General features: G+C 39.1%; 1 long non-coding RNA gene across 2 annotated transcripts in view; it reads right to left on the reverse strand.

Annotated features, from left to right (window-relative positions):
- Positions 1 to 25,241, reverse strand: part of LOC131413863 (uncharacterized) — a 215,120-nt gene that overhangs the window by 105,547 nt on the left and 84,332 nt on the right. The window contains exons 2-3 of one of the 2 annotated variants that reach the window (XR_009222041.1): positions 21,391 to 21,500; positions 9,046 to 9,117 (exon numbers count right to left, since the gene is read on the reverse strand). This is a non-coding gene — a long non-coding RNA (uncharacterized LOC131413863). The remainder of the gene's footprint in view (positions 1 to 9,045; positions 9,118 to 21,390; positions 21,501 to 25,241) is intronic. The other variant, XR_009222042.1, reaches the window with a different exon arrangement.

Raw genomic sequence — 25,241 nt, forward strand, 5'->3', positions numbered from 1 at the left:
AGTTCTATTCAGGTGGTCTATTTATTCTTGGTGATTTGGGGTGGTTTATGGTTTTCAAAGAATTACTCTATTTCCTTTAAATTGTCAAATTTATGTGCTTTGAATTATTTGCAATATTTTCTTATTATCCATTTAATGTATGTGAGTTCTCTAGTGATAGCCCTTCTCATTCCTGATAATGGTAATTTGCATATTCTCTTTTTTGCTTTGTGAGTCTGAATAGAAGTATATCAATTTTTTTTTTGATCTTTTCAAAAATAAGATTTTTGGTTTCATTGATTTTCTCTATTGTTATTCTGTTTTTAATTTAGTTGACTTCTGCTCTTATCTACGTGATTGCCTTCCTTCCCCTTTTGGTTTCCTTTTTCTAGATTCTTAAGGTCTAAACTTAGGTTGTTGATTGGAGATCTTTTATAATATAGCTGTCATGGGGTGAACTGTGTCCCCTCAAAAGTCACATTTTAAAGTCTAACCCTCAGTACTTCAGACCTTACTTGCAAATATGGTCTTTGCAGATGTAATTAATTAAGTTAGGATGAGATCATTCTAGAATAGTGTGAGTCCCTAATCCAATATGACAGTGTCCTTAAAAGAAAGGTAAATTTGGACACATACATGTACACAGGGAGAACTCCATATGAACACAAAGACCACCATCTATAAGCCAGGGGGAGAGAAGCCTGAAACAGATCCTTCCCTCACAGCCCTCTGAAAAAAAAACAACTTCCCAACACCTTGATTTCATACTTCTAGCCTTCAGAACCGTGAGACAATAAATTTCTGTTGTTTAAGCCATTCTATGGTACTTTGTTGTGGTAGCCCTGGCAAACTAAAACATTAACATTTTTTTTTTTTGTGAGGAATATCAGCCGTGAGCTAACATCCATGCCAATCCTCCTCTTTTTCTGCTGAGGAAGACTGGCCCTGGGCTAACATCGGTGCCCATCTTCCCCTACTTTATATGGGATGCCGCCACAGCATGGCCTGACAAGCGGTGCATCGGTGTGCACCTGGGATCCAAACCCGGGCCGCCAGCAGTGGAGCGCACGCACTCAACCCCTACGCCACAGGGCCGGCCCCTAAAACATTAACCTTTGATGCTATAAATTTCCCTCTAAAGCACTGCTTTAGCTGTCTCTCACAAATTTTGCTATTTTGTATTTTCATTTTTGTTCTGCAAAAATATTTTTTTATTTTTCTTGAGACTTCCTCTTTGGTCCTGGTTTATATAGAAGTGTGCTGTTTGCTTTCCAAATATTTGATTTTTCAGTTAACTGTCTATTATTTATTTCTTGATTAGTTCCATTAAAGCCAGAGAACAAAATTTATAACATTTGAATTCTTCAAAAATTTTTACAGTTTTTTTTATGAAGCAGCATATGGTAACTTGGTAAGTGTTCCATTTGAACTTGAAAACAATGAGTATTCTGCTCTTGTTGGGTAGAGTGATCTATAAATCTCAATTAGATCCAAGTCTGTTAACAGTGTTGTGCCTGGCCCTGGGTTGACATCCGTGCCCATCTTCCTCTACTTTATATGGGACACCGCCACAGCATGACTTGACAAGTGGTGTGTCGGTCCACACCCAGGATCCGAACCTGCAAACCCCAAGCCAACGAAGTGGAGCGCGTGACCTTACCTGCTACGCCACCAGGCCAGCCCCTCCATTCCTTTACTTTTAACCTACTTATATCATTATGTTTAAAGTGGGTTTCTTATAGACAGCATAGATTTTGGAAAGGATTCTAATGCCAGTTAATTGTTAAGTTCTTACTGTGCGCCAAGCACTTTCTAGGTGCTGCAGATATAGTATGGAGATTATGCTTTTTTTATGAAGTTCAAAGAAAGAAAATTTACTTGTTAGTTTAGTACATAAGATTTGTATTCTGAAGTTAACTTTAACGCCATAGAGTTACAATCTATTCATAATAGCTCATATCTATCTGCCCTGGAAGGTGAGACTGGTGATCTGAACAGGGTACTTTGTCTTCAAGATCTGACCACAAAGGAGACTGGAGACAGATGCCAGTATTAAAAATAAATAAATCAAACACTGATATTGAGCTTTCTCTGGCTGCATCTGTCACCATGCAATTTTCTGCAGGGACCAAATCCTGTCTAAAGAGCCTTTCTTCCAACAGGCTCTTCTTTGCTACCATTCCATTCTGACCACCAGTTTCGTGATTGTAATTGTTAGCATGTAACACCTTTCCATGTGTCAATTTCCAAAATTATAGCTTGTTTTGTGATGATTACAGCTTAGAGGATTGTTTCCTGTTTCCTTAACACTGTCAGCCTGCAAATCACCATGTAGTAAAGGCTATTTCTATGGAGGTTCCAGCAGATGGCTAATTTCTTAGGGAGTCTTGTCTTCATTTTCATATAGTAACATTTCCCCAGCCTCATCCTAGACACTAGAATCCATATGGCCTGTGAGAAAAGAAGTGAGTCTTCATTCCACTTACACCCAGACCTCAGACTCTAGGAGCAAAGTGGAAACAGATGATAAGTGAAGCAGGCTGAACCACAAAAGGAAATCTCAGAAGTAGATGACCAGGCTGAGGCCTGGGGAGAACTGCTTTGAGAAGACTAGTAATGAGCTAAAGAGGATGAGAGATACTCTTTGAGGATGGTGGAATATGGTGGGAGGACATGTGCTTTTAACTGATGTAAAAGTCTAAGTTCAGGTAGCTGTGGTCAAACAAGAAACAAAGTCTTCCTTGCTGGGGCTGACCAGAGAAATATGGATTCTCAACTTTTCAAGAAGCTCAAAAGGCCAAGCCATGGCACCAGCTAAGGACAAAGATTCAGAGAAATAGTATAAGGGTCCAGTCATTAGACTAAGTTGGAGCTGCGGGTCAGGTTCACTAGGAAGCAGTGATGAAGATTAGCATACAGGAATTTTATTAGGGATACTCCTAGGAGCTATATATGTGGAAGAGAGGGAAAGAGGCAGAATTAAGCAGAGGGAGAAGTTAGACTGTGATGCAATTTCCACAAAGCCCTAGGCTGAAATTACACGGAATTCTGAAGATAGGTTAGCTCTTCTGCAGTGTTTCAAATTGGAGTCTTTATAGCCTTTCTCCAATCAATCAGTAGATATGGATTGGCCCATGAAAGAAGAATAACCTTGGGCCAAGCAGCTCTTTTCAGTTTAGGCACTTTCCAAAAGAGGCTAACAGCTAGAAACTGCACTCCCAGCATGTGGGAAAATAAGCCCTTCATTCCTGACAGGCAATCTGCATGTCCACTATAGTCCACTCCTTGCAGCACTCAAATCCAATTCTTTAAATAAATTCTGGGAGAAGCTACTGAAGGATCCCAGTGGGCCTCTCTTCCTAAGGAAAACTTAGAAAAAGAAAGTTAATAGGGAAAATATAGCCCTTGCTGCTGCAGCTGGTCTTGAAGTCATAACTGATGCTCATTGTCTTCCTCCTTTGCTGTCCAATCTGGATTCCCTTCATCCTCAGCTAACACCTCTGCTTGTCTCAGTGGTTTGTCTTGTGGCATGATCAATACCCACAGGCCTGAAAGACCTGAGTCCCTGGTCACTATAGCCTTCTCAGGCCAAGGCTGCTGCACTTGTCCATTTGCCATAAGAATTGGGCAAAAGTGTACCAAAATGTGCCCAAGTGCACATTTGGATACCAAACATATTCTTCCCTGCTCCCGTTATAACAGTATCCCTTTCTCCTCCTGATGATCATTGTTAATTATCCCTTCCAAGATGGTGACTCTTGTTTCTTGTTCTTCCCTTGGCAAGAGAAACTTGAAATGCCCAGGCGGTAGCCATAGCTTGTAGTTCAGTAGGAATCTTGCTATATCTCTCTGGTTGGAAGTGCTTTTCCTTTGGCGACTAACATGTCTAAACATACAGAATCCAGAATTTTTGGTATAGGAAGCACAAATTTCCCTCAAGAGAATCACTAGGAGTGATAGTGAGCAGTGCATTTCTGCATCCACACCAAAGTGTGCATTGACCAATGCATTCTACCTATTGCAGACACAGCAACACATAAAAGTATTTGCCATTCTTGCCTTCTTGATTGAACATGTTGAAAATCCAGTCTGTTATGTATATAAGGCTCTTACCAGTAAATGTTGGCTAGTTTCTGCAACTCCTTTAGCATATAGTCTCTTTATTCCCTTCTTAGGCCCAGCACGACCCCAGCTAGGATCTATTATAACTTAATCCTGGTCATTGACCTTGTGGCCTAGAAGGGAGTCAGGGCAGATCCTAAGAAGGAGTCATATGTTGTTCTACCGAGGAAGTATGAGCCACTTTAGCAGGCACAGAGGAGTCATAGGAGTCTGGGTATTCAAGATTTGGGGGTTCAACAGCACAGACGCTCCTTCCCACACATCAGTGTCCCATTCTTTCCCAAACAGGTTAATGATTTTGTCATAGCAGACCTGCCTAGGTGGAAATTTTAATAATTTTTGGAGCTCTGCTATTCTTCTGCTTAAGACCTGGGCTTGGTCCACAGCTTTATTTGCCCTCTGGCTGCAGGAAGTGAGAGACTCCTTATATGCTACCATGGAACCCTCTACATTCCACACTAAGCCTTTAATTGCTGATTAATCACACTCAGCTTTTTCTCATTTTTTCTAAGTAGCAATTATGTTTAGCAACAGTCACCCAATTTCACTTTCCTTATAGTATATACTACATAGTGTATAATGTATACTATTTCCCCCCACATTTTGTAAATGCCTTATACATAGCCCCTGCTAGTGTATTGCCTGACACTGGAATACCATTCCAGTTTACCAAGGGTGAAAGTTTTAACAAACACCCAGCTACCCTATACCAGGGTCTATCTGTGATCTAGATGGGGTTCTCACTGCCAGCTAGGTCACAAGGGATCTGCATCTCAAATCTCTTCTTGACATCTTCTTTCTCAGACTATTCCTGGCACCAACTGTCACAGGATATGTTCCCAGGAAAGCAGACTCTGAGATGAAGATTAGCACATCGTTTATTCGGGAATACTCTTGGGAACAACATCAGGAAAGGGAAAGGAAAGAGGGCAGGATTGGGCAAAGGAAGAAATTGGGCTGTGATGCAGTGTCAACAAGCCTTCAACTGATATCAAGGGAGATCTGAAGTTGGGATGGTCCTCCAGAGGTATCCCAAGTTGAGGTGAGGTGTCTAGGCCATTATGTCTTTGCCTCAACCAGTAATTAGATATAAGCTGCCCTGGGAAGGGAGTGTGACTTTGGACAGGCTGTTCTCTTTAATGGAGGTACTATGCTGGCAGAACTCCTAGAAGCTGGAGAAATAAGTCCTTTAGTCCCACCAGGAGATCTGGAAGGTCCATCACAACATCCACTACACTGAGGCATATGGTAAGAGCTTGGTCACAAAAGTTAGGTCAAGGTCCCAAATGCCTTAGCTAAAACTAAGCTCCAAATCTAGGCAGGGCAAGGAAAATGCCATCTTGATATCCTGTTCATCTATGACTTCTTAATCCTTCTCTTTCAGTTTTCTGGAAGCATGATTGGTATGAATTCGAGATGGGCAAAACCTGTGAATGATGAGATGTGGTCTGTGGTCCTGGCCTTGGGAGCTACAGGGCTGTGGGCACAGACTCAGAAAGGTCATTAGAGAGACCCCTCAAGACCCTGCTGTGGACAGCTGCCACCCTAATGGTAGCATATAATATGCTCTTGTATTTATGAATACACTTGTTGTTTCACTAAGCATTGTTAGCTAATCGTTGACCCACTAATTCATTCATTCAACATCCATTTATTCAAAATACATTTACTAGACATTATATGCCAAGTATTAGAATATATGATAGAAATAAAGAAACAAAATAATACATAGGCCCTGCCTTAAAGTACCTGACATTGTACTTTACAATGTGCCTTACATTGTAAAGTGCCTTACACTGTACTACATGGAGACTGACATAATTATGTATGGGGTTATATGAACACACAAATATGAAATGATAAATTATACTAGGAAAGTCGCGAAAAGTTTCATAGATGAGGTACCACTTGCCTTCTTGTATATGTGTAATAGGACATTAAGAACGAGAGAAAGGGAATGTTCATGCTTCTAGTAACCGTGCATTACATGTCTGCCTTAGTTAGACACTGGGACAATACAAAGTCCTGTAAAGATATGGTAGCAACAGAGATAAATAAAATTCTGTGATAATTGATAGGCCAAGGACTGTAAAAATACTATATTAACATCACCTAAATTAATCCTCACAGTATCCTGATCTGGGAAATGTTATGAATCTCATTAAGTAATAAAGAAACTGAAGGTAACTAAACAGGTGCTATTTAGTGGTATAAGTACCATGATGTAGGGGCAAAGACTATTGGGAATGGGATTGTATTTAGTACACACTGCCACCTCAAGCTGTCTTTTTCTTAGTCCATTTATGCTGTTCTTGATGTTAGCAGCCATAACTTCATTTAGAATCCCCCAAAATGAACTATACGACTTGGTCACAAGAGGCTGAGGAGATCCTCTGCCTGTCACATCTGCCAGCTTGGCTGATTTGGGATCTCATTAACTCTTATCAGTATGTAGGTAGTGTATTGGCAAGAGTAATTTAAATGTTTCACATGAACGAATGTTGCAAAGAAATTTGTTGTTTTTTTTTGCTTCTCTCAGGATTTATTTCTAAAGTCTGATATCTTTGGCTTTTCCCCAGCCAAAACATGTCTAGTCTTCCCATTGTGTCATCATTCAAGGTCACAGCCTGCTTTTTTGGGTTTTTGCTAAATAGTAGTGAGAAAAGCTGCCTGATAAAAGAGTTTTCTGTATACAGTTGATTGTAAGTGGAGTTGAGCATGGAGAGGGGGAAGGAAATATTTTTAGGGAATGATAGCTCAGCATTGAGGGAAGAGCACATGAAAAGGCCTAGAGACAAAATATCATGCAATATTTAGTAAGATGTTAGGAGGTAAGGTAAGTAGGGCTAGAAAAATGTAAGGTAAGTGGTTTTTGTGGCAAGGGATGTGGAAAGAGAAGTACACTATACTCATTTCATTAAAAACCACGTAGGCAATATTAAGGAGTTCAGACTTTCTCCTCAAGACCATGAGAAGATTTTGAAGTATTTCAAGCAGAAAGTCACACTGGCTGAACCATGGAGACTGTACTGGAAGGAGGTAGGGCAGAATTTTGGACAGAAGACCAATTAGAAGATTTTGTAGCAATACGTATGAGAGAGAATTTGCACTGAAAAGACATACGGCCCCTTCTAACTCTGCCCCTAAACAAAACTCAGCCTCTGGATGGAAAATGTGGCAAAGGAGATCCTAAGATTTCTTGTATCTTTGGAAAGGCAGCTTTTGGTATCAAATAGAAGACTTCCAAACACTAATTAGGACACTCCTTAGGGTTCTGTAAATGAAACATCATTGTTGATTTTCAGAGGCTTAAGAATAATTGCCTTTAAAACACCAAATTGAATTTTCAAATACTGAATTAAAAATTCAAACAAAGTTTATGTATTTTGGTAAAGTTTTGCAATACTAGTCAGCTAAGAATAATTTATCCTCGGTTCTCACAAGACTTTGCTTTCTAAAGTTTGAGGTTATGATTTTTAAAATTACTTAAAATTGTGTGTGTTTAAAGTTGAAGGAAATATAAGATATCACCAGGCAGCCCTTGATGCAGACAAAAACACCCCACTGCTGAGCTCCTGCAATAACTCACCTCTGGCCTCTGGCCCCAGACTCGCAGCTCTCCCTGCAGCCAGAGGAGACTTCCTGAAATGCCAACCCACTCACGCAAGACTCCTGCTTAAAAATCTCTGATGGCCGCACATTGCCCTCAGGACACCATCTTAACATGTAGGTGACATGGCCTTCCCTGGTTTGACCCCTGTGACATTCAGAGCTTCAGCTCTGCTTTCCTGACACGCCAAAGTATCAAACCACTTCGCCTTTCCATGTGTTCTCTTTCATTGTGCATGCAGTGTTCTGTTGGCGTGTCATGTTCCCCTTGTCTCTAAAGTGGTCACCTATCCTACCACCCCATTCTTCTCATTCTATCTACCTTTTAAGACTAATCTCAAATTTCCCAAGTGGAAAACCATCCAGGAACCTCCTTCTTGTACCTCCTCATCACCTGAGTGGACAGAGTACAGGACAGTACTGAGAATTACCCACGAGGAGGGTGGCGCAGATCAGCCCTAACCAAGGTGGAGGCGCTGACAGGGAGATCCCAGTTGACATTACTGAGAGGCAGACTGCCTGCGTGTGTTCCTCAGCTACAATTTCACAGCCGGAGTCCGTAAACAACTAAAATTGCTTTCTTTGACTCCGCTAATCAGCCTGCTTGCTCAAGGACAAAATGCCCGGACTGCCCTCTCCACCTGTTGCCAGCTAATCAGTTTATCACAAAAAAAAGTAGAAACAAGATTCATTGTGCCCTGATTGCCTGAATTTTGCCTTTTCTCCTCTCTATTCTCTCTTATCAATCCTGATTTCGACTTTCTCACTCAAACTACAACTGACCTCCTCAAATGTAAGTAAATAATTTCCATGCACATAGTTAAACAGCATGCAAAATAACTTTCTAAAATACCCGAATAATTCTTTGATAGTACCAAACACGTAGTAGAATGGTACTGTCGGTACCTTTTTAATAATTTAATTAAAGTTGCTGACTCAAAGTAAACACATTCTAGTTAGCTAATTAGCGTGGTGTTTTTCTCCCAACATCCCTGAAGAAGCTGCAAATAGGACAATTGCGTTACGAAAATAAAAACTGACTTAAGTCTCTCTCCGATTTGTAATTTCTTTAACTCATCAAGATTTTGCTTACTATTATATTTTATGTTTACTGCTGGCAGAGGTATGGCAGTGGAGTAGGAAAAATGTGAATTTGCAGTTTGAATCTTGGCTCTTCCAATTACACAATCCTGGGCAATACACCTAGCCTTTCATCATAAGCCTTTGTTTTCTCATCAGTGAAATGAGCATAATGATTTATAACTTTATAAAGTTATTTTGAGGGTAAACTAAAATGAGCAATGTAAACTCTTTGAGAATATGGTTGAGACTCACCTTTGTCCTGTCTTTGTCAGGATGTTCTCTGTTAAACCCACCACCTTGTTTGCACACAATTTATGCATGTTCCTAAGAAAGATGGGAAGACTGTAGATTATAATGTGCTGTAGAACCCTCAATATTTAATGCTGCAGGCTGAAGAGGAATGAATTCATGTAACTCAGAGAATGACCACAAGCTTACATGGTCACACAGAGGAAAATATGGGAGGAAGTCAAACGTGCCATTTGCTATGATACCAGCTATTCCAATATTCTGGTTAATGCACCAAGAGAGCAAGTGATAAACGTATCTTTTAACATTAAAATACTGAAGTGTTGGAAAAGAGAGTAGGGCACTGTCTTTCACCTCATTACTTAAAATTAGATCTTTAAGCACCCCATCAATAGAACTCTGGTGGTAGTTAGTACTATAAACACTGTTGCAAGTCTATAAGTATCTTTAATTATTTGGATGTTCCTTTAAAAACCAATTAAGGGGTCAGTATTTTCCAAAGCAATTCTTTCAAGTCTAATAGATGATACCAGAGGATAAGGGCAACATAGTTAGCAAGAATGCTTTACAGATTAAAAATTTAAAGAAAATAGAGGACAGAATTTTAAAACTTAAAGGCCCTTAAAGATGTTCCTAGTCTAGTGCCATTATTTTATAGGTGAAGAAATTGAATCCCAGAACAGTTAAGTGATTTACATAAAATCACAAAAAGGGGAAGCAGGAGCAGATGCTTCCTGACAGCTATTTGAACGGTTGGTAGAAAAAAAGCAAAGCAAATAAATGAGGTTTAGAAATTAGCCATCTTATAGCAAAATCAGATTAGATCCTCCTTTAAGGGTGATGAGGATCTAAGAAAATGATTTCCATGAATCAAATTCATAATAATGAATTTTCAGGACAAAAATGTAAAAAAAACAATGCTCGCTATGCCATAATAATCAGAACTCTCTAGAAGATATTAGCTTAGGAAAAAGACTTATTCTGGGTCTAGGATGTTCTGAGAGTTAAAAACATTTATTTTGAAATATTATCATACACCTATCTACTCACTACTGAAATTAAAAAGACATTAACATTTTACCATACTGGTTTCAGATTTTTTTCTTTATTTTTAAAACATTCTTAAACAAATATCTGAATAAACAATAAAAGAAATATCTAAAGCCACACTTCTCTCCTATCTCTTCCCCAACTTTCCCTCCTCAGACTTCCCCACCACCCTGAAGTTAGTATAAGTCACGCTGAGGTGTGTGTTTGTATCTCTACTACGTATGTACAAATCCATAGGATTAACAGTTTACGTAAATGGCATTCATTCTTTATAGCTTCCTTTTTCCCCTTCAACTTTGAGTTTAAAGATTTATACATGTTGACACAAAAACATCTATTTCATTTATATCTCAATTTGAATTAACCTTACAACTAAGAGATCGCTGGGTTTATTTCCCATTTAGTACTATTATAATCTCTGCTGTAATTAATGTTCTTATACTTGTGCACATGTGTAAGAGTTCTTCAGACGTAGCCACTAAAGAAATACTATGGTTGGGTTGAAAGATGTTCTTCAACTTTACTAAATATGCTCAATTGCCCTCCAGGGTAGTGGTACCAATTTATACTTCCGAATTACAGTATCATCATTTCCCCACATTCTCCTCACTACATGATATAGTAGGCTGAATAACAGACCTCCAAAGATGTCCACATCCTAACCCCTGGAACCTGTGTATATGTTACATTAGAATTGCAAAAGCAACTTTGTAGATGCAGATTTGAGATGAAGAGACAATCCTGCGCTATCAACATGGACCCAATGTCATCACTGGAGTCATTACAATAGGGGATCAGGCGAGGCAGAGAAGGAGACGTGAGGATGGAAGCAGAAGTCAGAAAGTCGGAAACATGAAGATGGAGGACAGGGCCGCTAGCCAAGGAATACAGGCCACATCCAGGAGCTGGTAAAGGCAAGGAAGTAGATTCTCCTGTGGAGCCTCCAGAAGGAATCAGCCTTGCCAATACCTTCACTTCTGTGCAATGAGACCAATAATCGGCTTCTGACTTCCTGAACTGTAGGATAATACACTTTTGTTGTTTTGAGCTGCTAAGTTTTTGGTAATTTGCTATAGCAGCAATGGGCAACTAATACACATGATGTTATAAGACTTGGTGTTTTGTTTGTTGCCAAAATAAAGGTTGTGATCATTTTCATTTACCTACCTACTAGTGAGTTTGAGCCTCTCTTCAAATGTGTATTGGTCATTTGGGTTTTTTCCTCTGTGAATTGCCCAAGCTACTGTGCTGATCATCTCCTCCTTAATGATTTGAAGAAATTCTCTATGCCAGAGTCTCTCAAACTTAGCACTATTTCCATTTGGAACCAGATAATTCTTTGTTGTGTGGGGCTATCTGTGCATTGTAGGATGTTTAGCATCATCCCTGTCCTCTGCTAACTAAATGACCAGTCTCCTGCAGTTTTTTTTTGTTTTTTCAATTTTTTTATTGCAGTAACATTGGTTTGTAACATTGTATAAACTTCGGGCATACATCATTATACTTCTAATTCTGCATTGATTACATCATGTTCACCACTCAAATACTAATTACAATCCATCACCACACACAAGTGCCTAATCATCCCTTTCACCCTCCTCCCTCACCTCCTCCCCTCTGGTAACGACCAATCAAATCTCTGTCTCTATGTGTCTGTTTGTTGTTTTTATCTTCTACTTATGAGTGAGATCATACAATATTTGACCCTCTCCCTCTGACTTATTTCGCTCAGCATGATACCCTCAATATCCATCCATGTTGTCACAAATGGCTGGATTTCATCGTTTCTTATGGCTGAATAGTATTCCATTGTGTATATATACCACATCTTCTTCATCCATTCGTCCTTTGATGGGCACTTAGGTTGCTTCCAAGTCTTGGCTATTGTGAGTAATGCTGCAATGAACACAGGGGTGCACATATCTTTATGCATTGGTGTTTTCATGTTCTTTGGATAAATACCCAGCAGTGGAATAGCTGGATGGTGTGGGAGTTCCATCCTTAATTTTTTGAGGAATCTCCATACTGTTTTCCATAGTGGCTGCACCAGTTTGCACTCCCACCAGCAGTGTATGAGAGTTCTCTTCTCTCTACATCCTCTCCAACACTTGCTGCTTTCTGTCTTGTTAATTATAGCCATTTTGATGGGAGTGGGGTGATATCTCATTGTAGTTTTGATTTGCATTTCCCTGATAGTTAATGATGTTGAATATCTTTTCATGTGCCTGTTGGCCATCTGTATATCTTCTTTGGAGAATTGTCGGTTCCAGTCTTTTGCCCATTTTTTAACTGGGTTGTTAGTTTTTTTGTTGTTGAGATGTATGTGTTCTTTATATATTTTCGAGATTAACCCCTTATCAGATATATAGTTTGCAAATATCTTCTCCCAATTGTTAGGTTGTCTTTTTGTTTTGTTGATGGTTTCCTTTGCTGTGCAGAAGATTTTTAGTTTGATGTAGTCCCATTTATTTATTTTTTCTATTGTTTCTCTTGCCTGGTCTGACTTGGTCCTTGAAAATATGTTACTGACACCAATGTCGAAGAGTGTACTTCTTATGTTTTCTTCTAGAAGTTTCGAGGTTTCAGGTCTCACATTCAAATCTTTAATCCATTTTGAGTTAATTTTTGTGTATGGTGTGAGGTAATGGTCTACTTTTGTTTTTTTTGCATGTGGTTGTCCAGTTTTCCCAACACCATTTGTTGAAGAGACTTTCCTTTCTCCATTGCATGTTCTTGGCTCCTTTGTCGAAAATTAGCTGTCCATAGATGTGTGGGTTTATCTTTGGGCTCTTGATTCTGTTCCATTGATCTGTGTGTCTGTTTTTGTGCCAGTACCATGCTGTTTTGGTTACTATAGCTTTGTAGTATATTTTGAAATCAGGGAGTGTGATATCTCCAGCTTTGTTCTTTTTTCTCAGGATTCCTTTGGCTATTCAGAGTGTTTTGTTGTTCCATAAATTTTAGGATGCTTTGTTCTATTTGACAAAGCTTTAGCTAGACTCACCATGAAAAAAAGAGAGAAGTCTCAACTAAGTAAAATCAGAAATGAAAGAGGAGAAATTACAATGGACACCTCAGAAATAGAAAATATTATAAGAGAATACTATGAAAAGCTATATGCCAACAAATTAGATAATCTAGAAGAAATGGACAAATTCTTAGAATCATACAACTTTCCGAAACTGAATCAAGAAGAAATAGAGAATTTGAATAGAACAATCAGCAGTAAGGAGACTGAAACAGTAATCAAAAACCTCCCAAAAAATAAAAGTCCAGGGCCGGCTCAGTGGCTTAGCAGTTAAGTGCGTGCACTCCTATGCTGGCGGCCCGGGTTCGGATCCTGGGTGTGCACCGACGCACCACTTCTCCGGCCATGCTGAGGCCACGTCCCACATACAGCAACTAGAAGGATGTGCAGCTATGACATACAACTATCTACTGGGGCTTTGGGGGGAAAATAAATAAATAAATAAAATCTTTAAAAAAATAAAAAAATAAAAGTCCAGGGGCCGGCCCAGTGGTGCACGCAGTTAAGTGCACGTGTTCCGCTGCAGCAGCCCGCGGTTCGCCAGTTCAGATCCCGGGCGCGCACTGACGCACCACTTTGCAAGCCATGCAGTGGCAGCATCCCATATAAACTGGAGGAAGGTGGACATGGATATTAGCCCAGGGCCAGTCTTCCTCAGCAAACAAAGAGGAAGATTAGCAGATGCTAGCACAGGGCTGATCTTCCTCACAAAAAAAAAAAGAAAAGAAAAGAAATAAATAAAAGTCCGGGACCGGATGGCTTCCTTGGTGAATTCTACCAAACATTCAAAGAAGACTTAATACCTATCCTTCTCAAATTCTTCCAAAAAATTGAAGAGGAGGGGACGCTCCTTAACTCATTCTATGAAGCCAACATTACCCTGATACTAAAACCAGAGAAGGCCAACACAAAAAGAGAAAATTACAGGCCAATATCACTGATGAACATTGATGCAAAAATCCTCAACAAAATACTAGCAAATCTCATACAATAATACATTAAAAAGATTATACACTATGATCAGGTGGAATTTATTCCAGGAATGCAGGGATGGTTCAACATCCACAAATCAATCAACATGATATACCACATTAATAAAATGAAGAATAAAAATCACGTGATCATCTCAATAGACACAGAGAAAGCATTTGACAAGATACAGCATCCATTTATGATAAAAACTCTGAATAAAATGGCTATAGAAGGAAAGTACCTCAACATAATAAAGGCCATAGATGACAAACCCACAGCTAATATCATCCTCAATGGAGAAAAACTGAAAGATATCCCTCTAAGAACGGGAACCAAACAAGGATGCCCACTCTCACCACTTCTGTTTAACGTAGTATTGGAAGTCCTAGCCAGAGCAATCAGGCAAGACAATGAAATAACAGGGATCCAAATTCGAAAAGAAGAAGTGAAACTGTCACTATTTGCAGATGACATGATTTTATATATAGAAAACCATAAAGAATCCACCAAAAAACTTGTAGAAGTAGGGCCGACCCCATGGCTTAGCAGTTAAGTGTGAGGGCTCCGCTGCTGGAGGCCCAGGTTCAGATCCCAGGCGCACTGATGCACGGCTTCTCCGGCCATGCTGAGGCTGCATCCCACATACAACAACTAGAAGGATGTGCAGCTATGACATACAGCTATCTACTGGGGCTTTGGGGGGGGGGGGGAAACTTGTAGAAGTAATAAACGAATACGGTAAAGTTACAGGATACAAAATCAACATACAAAAATCAGTTGCATTTCTATACTCTAACAACGAAGCAGCAGAGAGAGAAATTAAGAATACAATCCCATTTACAATTGCAACAAAAAGAATAAAATACCTAGGAATAAATTTAACCAAAGAAGTGAAAGATCTGTACACTGAAAACTATAAAACATTGCTGAAAGAAGTTGAAGAAGACACAAAGAAATGGAAAGATATTCCATGCTCTTGGATTGGAAGAATTAACATAGTTAAGATACCCATGCTTCCTAAAGCAATCTATAGATTCAATGAAATCCCTATCAAAGTTCCAACATTTTTCACAGAAATAGAGCGAAGAATCTCCCGCAGTTTTGATGACCTAAATGTCCCCAGACATTGCAAAATTCCCCAGGGGAAAATTCACTCCCAATTGAGAACCCGTGCTCTATATTTATCTATGCTGAATATTTTATATGCTAATCTTTGGTCAATTATTTCTTCTGAGACAATGGTTTGATAGATATTTCATGTTTTAAATATTAGTACAGCCATTTTATCAATCTTTCACTTTGTAGCTTGTCTTCTCTTTCTTGTTTATGAAGTGTTACTCTCCTCCAGTGGTCCTCACACTTTAAGATACATAAGACCCACCTGGAGGACTTTTAAAACAAGGATAGGTGGACATTACCTCTGGAGTTTCTCTGGTTGGAGCCCAAGAATTTGCATTTCTAACAAATTCCCTGAGAATGCTTATACTGCTGGTCCAGGGACTACACTTTGATAAGATCAATCATCATAAATATTCTTTCTTTTATTTTTTAAAAAGTTTTTATAGCTTTGCATGTCCATATTTAGGTCTTTAACTCATCTGGATTTTCTTTTTGTGCATGGTGGTAGGTAGGTTTCTAGTTTTATCTTCTTTTTCTCCATGTGGACAGATGGTTGAACAGCACCATATCTTGAGCTGTCGATTCCTTTGATTTTATTATATTATGGTATATTTTTAATTATAGGCTATGTATTTAAAATAAACTTTTTATTTTAAAACAATTTATATTTACAGAAAACTTGTGAAGACAGGATGGATAGTTTCCATATAACCCATATCCAGTTTCCCCTATATTACATTAGTTACATTAGTAGGGAATATTTTTCACAATTAATAGCCAATACTGATACAATATTCATCTAAAGACCATAGTGTTTTCATATTTACTTATTTTTTAATGTCCTTTTTCTGTTCCAGGATCCCCTCCAGGATATCATGTCACATTTAGTTGTCATGTCTCCTTAGACTCCTCTTGGCTGTGATAGTTTCTCAGGCTTTTCTTGTTTTTGATGACCATGATAATTTTGAGGAATACTGGACAAGTATTTTATAGGATGTCCTTCATTTGGGACTTACCTGATGTTTTTTTCATGATTGGACTGGGGCTGTGAAGTTTTGGAAGGAAGATCAGAGAGGTAAAGTGTCATTCTCATCCCATCTTATCAAGGGTACATACTTATAACTATTGATGTTAACCTTGAGCCCCTGGCTGTGGTAGTGTTTGTCAGATTTCTCTGCTGTAAAGTTACTCTTTTTTCCACTTTCCATACTATACACTTTGGAAGAAAGTCATTATGTGCAGCCCACACTTAAGAAGTGGAGAGTTATGCTCCCCCTCCTTGAAGACAGAGTACCTACATGTATTATTTGGGATTTTATGGCACAGGAGGTGTGTCTCTTCTCTCCCATTAATTTATTTATTCAATCATTTATTTACATAAGTATGGATCATGTATATTTATTTTATACCTGGGGTTATATTCCAATACTACTTTATTTTTTTGCTCAAATTGTACCAGCTTTGGCTATCAGGGGCTCTTTTAGATGGCTTCTGTGTCCCTTTGACTCATCTCCATCATTGTGAATTTTGTTGTTGTTGTTGTTTTGCACTCCCTTAACTTTCTGATACTACAAGATACTGCAGGCTCATCCTGTATATTACCTGCCCTTGCTCTAGAATCAGCTATTTCTCCAAGGAGCTTTGGTTTCTTTTATTGGAGAATAGTATTAGAAAGCAAGATCTGGACACTTGGTATGTTCGTTGCTACTGGAGTGTCATTGCTTTCAGGCCCTCTCAGATGACAGAGAAAGGAAATATTCACATGTATACTAACCCATATGTTTATAATCATTTCTGTGTGTATCCATCTGCTTCTATATTAAGCTAAACATGAGTTCATATTGATGTCTCCAACTGTAATCCATTGCCGCATGGATCATTCTAGCCTTCTCCCCTAGCTTGTCTGTGACTTCTCACTTTAGCAGTGAGAAATCTGGATCCCACCTTCTACCATTCATTTACTTAATTGTCCAATTCCAGTATAAATGCGTAGTGATTTCTGAATTGTTAATATGTACCTTCATGGAAAACTACTTTACCAACTAGAATATAGTGCTTTTGCCTTTTCTCTTATAGTTTCCATTCATTTCCAAAGTTACTAAGGTCAGCACTCTTTCCCCATCTGCTTCAGGGAAGTTATTTCACACACTTATAATACAGTTTGAATCTTCTGTCAAAGGCTGCGTTACATCCTGGGATGGTTTTTTTGTCTAATTTGCAAACATTAAAGTTCACTTCTGGCACTGCAAATTTCTATAAGTTTTGAAGTCTTATATTGTTTTAATGATGTATCTACTTAGGTCAAGTTTTCTATTTCTTGTTGCATCAGTTTTGTAAAATCATAGTTTTTTAAAATAAGTATCCATTTAAATTTAGTTTAGCCAACAGGTACATGAAAAGGTGCACAACATCACTAATCATCAGGGAAACGCAAATCAAAACCACAAGGATATATCGCCTCACACTGTTAAAATGGCTACCATCAAAAAGACAAGAGATAACAAGTGTTGGCAAGGATGTGGAGAAAAGGGAAACTTTGTGCCCTGCTGGGAATGTAAATTGGTGCAGCCGTTATGAAAAACAGTATGAAAGTTCCTCAAAAAATTAAAAATAGGCCTACCATATGATCCAGCAATCCCACTTCTGGGTATATATCCAAAGGAAATGAAAGAGGTGTCTGCACTCTCATGTTCATTGCAGCATTATTCACAACGGCCAAGATACGGAAACAACCTAAATGTTCATCAACGAATGAATGGGTAAAGAAGATGTGACATATATATCACACACACACATATATATATAAACACTATGGAATATTGTTAAGCTGTGAGAAAGAAGGAAATCCTATTATTTGCAACAACATGGATGGAACTTGGCATCAGGCTAAGTAAAATAAGTCAGACAGAGAAAGACAAATATGGCATGGTATCACTTATTTGTGGAATCTTTAAAAAAAAAGTAAAACTCATAGAAATAGAAAGTAGAAGGGTGGTGGCTGAGGGGTGGGGAAACAGGAAGAAGTTGGTAAAAGGGTATAAACTTTCAGCTATAATATAAATAAAGTCTGGGGATCTCATGTGAAACATGATGACTATAGTTGATAACATGGTATTGTATAACTGAAAATTTTAAAAATAAAATAAACTTAGTTTGATGTTGTTTAAAGACTTTAAGAGCCACTATATGTTGTCTATAAAAAACCCACTTTAAATATAAAGACATATATAGATTACAAGTAAACACAAGGGGAATAATATACCATGCTAACACTAAATATACCAACAAAAATATATCATACTAATACTAACACTAATCAAACTAACTTGCATCATTGTTGTCATTCATTTCACTTTTATAAGCACACATATGTACATAACCACACATACTCAAACACAAGTAAAATAGCTAAACCTCCGAGTTAAAACATTACAGTCCACCTTGGAGTTAAAATCAATTCTACTAATTGCAAGCTGAATCCACGATATTACAGTTGCAACAGCACAAATTTAATAACAGCAAAAACAATAGCTAATATTTAGAGAGCATTTACTATGTGCCACATTATTTACATGCGTCCCTCATTTATTTTTCAAACATTCTTATGAAATGTAGTGACTCGCAAAATTATCAATACTGCTATTTTTAGTTTATGAATTATACTAGAGTCAGCTATTAATACAGAGTTCTTCAATTTGATCTTAAATTATTTTCTGGCAAATTTTGCTTAATAGTGTAGGAAGATATGAGCCAACATCATTAAATGCATGTTACATTACTGGGCTCATATGTTGCTATTTCTCTTACCTTTAATTGAGCCATATTATTGTGATGTGTCAGATGTGTAGGTAGGTGGGTATGGGTGGAGGGTATTTGGAAAGTTCAAAATGAAAGAGCATATCAAGTTTTTATGTTGTTATTTGATCAATGCCAATGTAAAATTAAATATGGAACATGTAAAGTTCTGTGTATTTCTCAAAGTTTATAACAGAATAAGAAATTCAGAGTAGACTTAAAGATTATCATTGAACATGGAAGCCATGAAAGTTACATGTGTAACTTGAGATACTACTTATTTGGTGGTGTCATTGCTTAAAAACAAAAACAACATTTGGGGGGATTTCTGGACAATAGGTAGAATCTCCCACAAGCCTGTGCCTTTGTCTAAGAACTACTAAAAGTACTGAAGGGGCAATTAAATCAATGATGTAGTACAGTCGGGTAAAGTGCCTTTACACAATCCGGAATGGCTACTAGTACACTAAGAGGCAGTGTGGTGTAGTGAAGAGAACATAATATCTGGGCCATACAGACCTGAGTTTCAATCCAGAAAAGGTTTTGAGATTCAGTTGGCTCATTCTTTACATGGAAATCATAGAATCCACCCTTTTAGGTTGATGTTATATTAAAGGCAAATAATTTTAAAAGTCTGAAACCCAATTTGAACCCCCAAAATGGGAATTATTCATTATAGTTTTATATAGAGATAAACATGAATGAAAAGTCTTTTTTTAGGTTCTCAGCCACTGCGTTTGAAATTCAGTATTGTTCTGCCAATGGCTGCAAAGCACAGCTTCCACAGCAATCTACTCAGCAGGTTTCACAGTGCATAGAAAGAGAAACAAATCCCCACTCAACAGGCTTTTTTCAAGCCAAAAATAGATGCCTGGCCTGGCCACTGCTTTGTCTCTTGCCTATTTGTGAGTCATTACCTCTTGCTCTGCATGGAACGCTGCACCTGCTCTGTGCTCTAGTTTAGTCATTAGGGGCTAAGAGCAGGAAAGGGGTCTCCCCTTTAAGGTGATTTCAAGATGTGCTCAAAAAATCTGGTATACTTGGACCAAAGGCTCTGCCTGTCAGCCTCCCCATGGTCAAGCCAGAAACCTCCTTGATCTGCTAATGGTGGCTTCACCTGCATAACTTTCTAGTGTCACTTTATCAAAATGAGCAGGGTGTACATTAATCTAGCTGTCTAAATTGAAACTGAATCTTAGCATGAGTTGACTTGAATGTTGATGGGGAGCACAAGGAGGAGGAAGAGGGGATAGCTTGAGAATACCGATTTTCATATCACGTAAAAATGCAGGCCACAAAGGAACAGGCACTGAGCACTTACTGAGTATTGACAATGAACAGGCATTGAGCCTCCAGTAAGTGCAGACCCCTATGTCAAAGATGTGGAGAGTAGACATCCATGGGAAGACAGTTAACGATGTAAGGTAGCAGTATATGCAAGTGCCCTATGTGTCTACACACAGAGAGAACAATGGGAGGAAATGCTTTCTCAGCTAATCATCATCATATTACATGCTATTGTGAAAGCTGCACCTTGCACACGGTTCCCTAGCCAAGGAGACAGTTGAGATTAAAATCCATCCTGTACTTAACTACCAATCAGGACACCTTAACTCAGGGCTGAGTCTGCCCAGAGTAAGGGAAGCTTCTTTCTAATTCGCAAAAAGACCCATGCCTGGCAAACCAGGTAGTTATTTCATTTATTACCTCACTCATTCATCGATATTTATTATGTTTTTGTATCATTGAACTAGGCACTGGTGATAAAAGAACAAGGTCCCTTCCCTGCCCTTGATGAACCAACAGGCCCAGCAAGGCCCCCCCCAGAAGGGACAGGCCGCCCCATCACTTTTTAAATGTAATGATTTTACATTTCGATATCACCATCTTGACACAATTTTAAATGGCTGAGTCAAGAATATCTTCCAGGTCAAAAGAGCCTCAGCAAATCAACCAGATAAAATGCTCTTGGATATCTCTCACATTCTCCATAGTACAACTTAGCCGAGTAAATATATATTTTATACAGATAATAAACATTTTAATTCCAAATTTTTAATCTGTTCTCATGGGGGAAGGTAAGACGGATCTGAAAAATTCCAAACTGATTCCTCCAAATTAGATTATCTGTCTTTTTCAGCTTCTAATCCAGCTGATGGCAGCAGGTGACATTCTGTGCTGTGACCTTATTTTCCCGGAATGCAGCAGGACACCTGTGGCAGGATTCGCTACTGACACCCTCAGCCTGAACTCTAATTCTGTGACACTTCCTGCCAGCTCAAGATTCTGTTTCTCCAATTACACTGAGGGGATTCCCAAGTTTAATCAGTCTTGAACATGCATATAAAGGAAAACTAGTCCTCAGTGATCTGGCCAGCTCTTACCTCTTCCTCCAAATTCTCCCACCAGATGCCAGCAGATTCACCTTCTCAATACATGAGGAATAGCTTTCATATTCATTCTCAGGTTCACAGCCTCAGTGATTGCCAATCACCTACAAATAAAGATCAAACTGGTTACCCTGGAATTTAAGGCCTCTAGAGTGTGATCCCAACCTTCTTTTCAATCCATTTTTCCCACTAGTCCCCTTCACATATACATAATTACCCTCTTTCTTGAACATGAAATTCACTTGCATGAATCCATGCCTCTGCGAATAGAAATTTATCCACATTAAATATTCTCTTCCTCCTGGCCCATAATTGCATGTACAAATTCCATGTGCTGTACCAAATGCCACCTCTATAAAGACTCTCACTGATTCCCTCTAGCTGGGAATAATCACTTGCACCTCTCTGAATTTTAATATGTTCCAAGTATCCCCTTCTTAAATACCTTTTATTTCCTACCTTGTAGTATCTGCTTCTGAATATAAGCTTTCTGAGGGCAGAGGCTCTGTCAGTCCATCCCTCTTTGTTCTCCTGCAATATTACCTAATATTTACTAAGTTCTCACAATACATCAGGAAATACAGACACAGCTACTCCATATTCTGCTTTTTCCTCATCGGAGCAGAAATATTTCCTCTCTCGGGTCCCAGAGGAAGTAGAATCTATCTAGCACTCATTTTGATTACTGATTCCACTTCTCAGTGGAAAACCATCCGAGTGAGCCATTTCTCTGAATGCACACAAAGGGCCATCTGAGGGTTAGGGAGGGGTGTTTCCTTGGCAGCTATCAGGAAGGTACATTGTCGATTTAACTAGGAAATCAAGAAATTGCTAAGAGAATATTCACATACTCTGCTGTCATAAGAGTATGTCATAATGAAATGCATTTCATTGCATTTTCAGTCATAAAAGTGACGTTTTATTTTGTAATTTGCATATTAAATTAGGGCTCCTCTTGTACATTACAAAGTAAGAAACAAGTATGCTGATTAACAATTGCTCTGTCATGGGCAAGTACATCAGGCAAAGTGGGCTGGATACATGATAACAGGTGGTGCACTTGACAGGTAGTTATTGGGATGCTTCAGTGCAGATCCAGCTTCTGGCTTCTCATCCAAATAGGACAGATGTACGATACCTGTTGCCAAAGACGAATCAAAGATAGAAGAGCCCAGAAATCAAAGCTACTGGGACAGCAAGGCAGAGTTTGAAATAAATAAGAACTGTGTGAACAAATTATTCTAATTATGTGGGGATCCGGCTGTTGACTGCCTCTCACCAATTCAAAATGTGACTTGATCATCATGAATCATATGACTTGTGGACACGCGCAACCCTCACTTACCCTGCCAGAACTCTGCGGCTTGTCACCTGTGAAATGTAGAACAGACTCAACCGCCCTGGGCAAAATGGTATTTCCTACTGAATTGCAATCCAAGGAAGCTTAAAAATTCTGCCTGGTGCTTTATGCCTTCTCTTCTCATTTGAGGAAATGACATTTTCAATGAAGAATGCATGCTTATCGTCTCTTTTTTAGAGGTCTGAGATTACTTTTCCCTGAACATCTGCTATCTAATGATCACTTTGCAAAGTAGGTTGTTTTGTCCCCATTACACAGATGAAAAACAGTTCAGAGAGCTTAATTCCTGGCTCAGGGGCCCACAGGTGGTAACTGGCAGAGCTACCGTCTGAGTCTGGGCAGGTCTATATGGTTCCCTGGCTCCCGTACACAGTGATGCTCTCCCCACTGACTGGTGAGCGCTGATGACCATGCTTCCTGGAGATGAAACACACACTGAGCAGACTTTTCAGGCAGGGTTGTCAGACTTAGCAAATAAAAGTACAGGATAATTAATGATTAGCTTTTTAGTATAAGTATGTCCCGAGAAATATTTGTGTCCTGTATTTTATCTGGCAAGACTACTTTAAGGAGGACTTTTATTAAAGTACCTTATGCACTGTATCCCCAGGAAACTCTGGTTCTCCGTTTTAGATAGAGCTACAAAACTACTCACGCCAATGTACTCCTTAAGGGGAATGAGCATATCTGAATAATTTCTGAATCCCCACTTAGTACTTGGCAGGAAACATTTTATATGTACAAGTATTCAATAAATATGGGTTGAATGAATTTCCTAAAGTTAAAATAGACTTAACCTTATTTATATATTGTGGTAAAATCACTTATAAGGATGTTTAGACCAGCAAAATAGCATATTAGAAGTAGATATGAAATAAATAGAAATAAAAGGAAAAGGTAATAGTGAAAATTAATTTGGAATAATGAATACAAAAATCTGAACTATGAAGAAATTTGCTGCATATAGTAACAAATATTTAGTTCTACCACGACCTCTTCTGAGCATCTTGCCTGTTTCCTAACCCGGGAATGTTACTAGTTGTGAGTAGCAAATATTCCAGCATCCCCTTCTTTCCCCACTGCCAGGGCTGCAGGCTCAGCTCTGACCAGGCTCCAGGACAAGCCTGAGCTGGGAAGAAACCTCAGAAGCCCAGTCCCATCTTCTGGTGACTCAGCCTCATCTCAAGGGGCTGCTAGCCTAGGTATGGACATTGTATCCTGGCTTTGACATCACAGCAGGCACTCACGGTGCCCTAAAACACTTTGACTTATTCTCAGCAGTGCCATTAAGGACTGGATCCTGTCTGGATCCCAATGCGTAGCACCTAGCTCCCTGCACCAACATTTCCATGTTTCGGTTGCCAACCTGTATGTCATCATGTTGCTCTCTTCTGTAATCCCTATTTCCTTATGCTGGTTATTAGTCAACATATTTTGTCACCCCCTTTGGGTACCACTCTTTTGGTACACAATAAGTTTGCTCCATCTAGATCTGTTTGGACCCCTTTTACCATTTTTGTATACATATAGCCCCTTCAGTGCCCTTTTGCTTCCAAGAGCTAACACCCATTTCAAGGAGGACTGTCCTCAGGCTTTTGTAGCCCCACTTGCCCACACCAAGAAAAACCAGAGTGTCTAGGAATTTATATTCCCCTTATCCTTGGCAGCCTACCAGGTAAACCTAACGTCCCTTTCCTTGGGATTTCTTTGCGGTATAACTTCTGTGTGGTACAGCTCACACTCCTAAATTCACATGTGCGATCAGGCTAAGAACTACCCTCTGTAAGATTTTGCTTGGTTTTCCTCTCTCCTTCCTCCCCCACTGCCTTACTGGTCTCCTCTAGAAGCATTTTCTTAGTGAATCATTTCACATGAATCCTTCCTTGGGTTCTGCTTCTAGGGACTCCAACCTAAGGCACTCCCCTTCCACCATACTTGATCTGTTACCTGTTATCTTCTTGGCGTGGTGTAAGACAAGTCTGGAATCCCCTAACATTGACCTTCCCAAGTAGACAGGTTTAGTTATAAATTAAAGTTATTTCCAGCCTGCTGCAGGGGTTTGGCAAGCCAGCAGATACAAGAGCATCTTCTGATCCATAGCTTGGGCTCTTCTCTTTTAACAGGAGATGCCACAGTCCTTGCAAAGCCACACTAATCTCTATGCAGACAGCGAGTTCTTCCCCATTGGGATGCTGAGCTTTCTACCAAACATTATGAGTATTGAAGGTGTGCTATTGACTCTGCTATTTGAAATTTACTTTCTGTCATCTTACTGCCATATATTTATAATAAGACACCTGAATTTTATTATTCCTCCCTTTTAGATTCCTAAGACGTTCAGGGAGAAAAAGGAAAAGAGTTCATTGTCCTGCCAGTGGACTTGGTTCCCAAAGAATTAAAACACTATTTTTCACAAATAGTCGTGTTTTGTGGCAGTGAGATCATGAGATGGAGGGGTTAGAGAGTGACAATTATCTCCCATTAG

Source organism: Diceros bicornis, chromosome 2, assembly GCF_020826845.1.
Source record: "Diceros bicornis minor isolate mBicDic1 chromosome 2, mDicBic1.mat.cur, whole genome shotgun sequence".
Classification (NCBI taxonomy): Eukaryota; Metazoa; Chordata; class Mammalia; order Perissodactyla; family Rhinocerotidae; genus Diceros; species Diceros bicornis.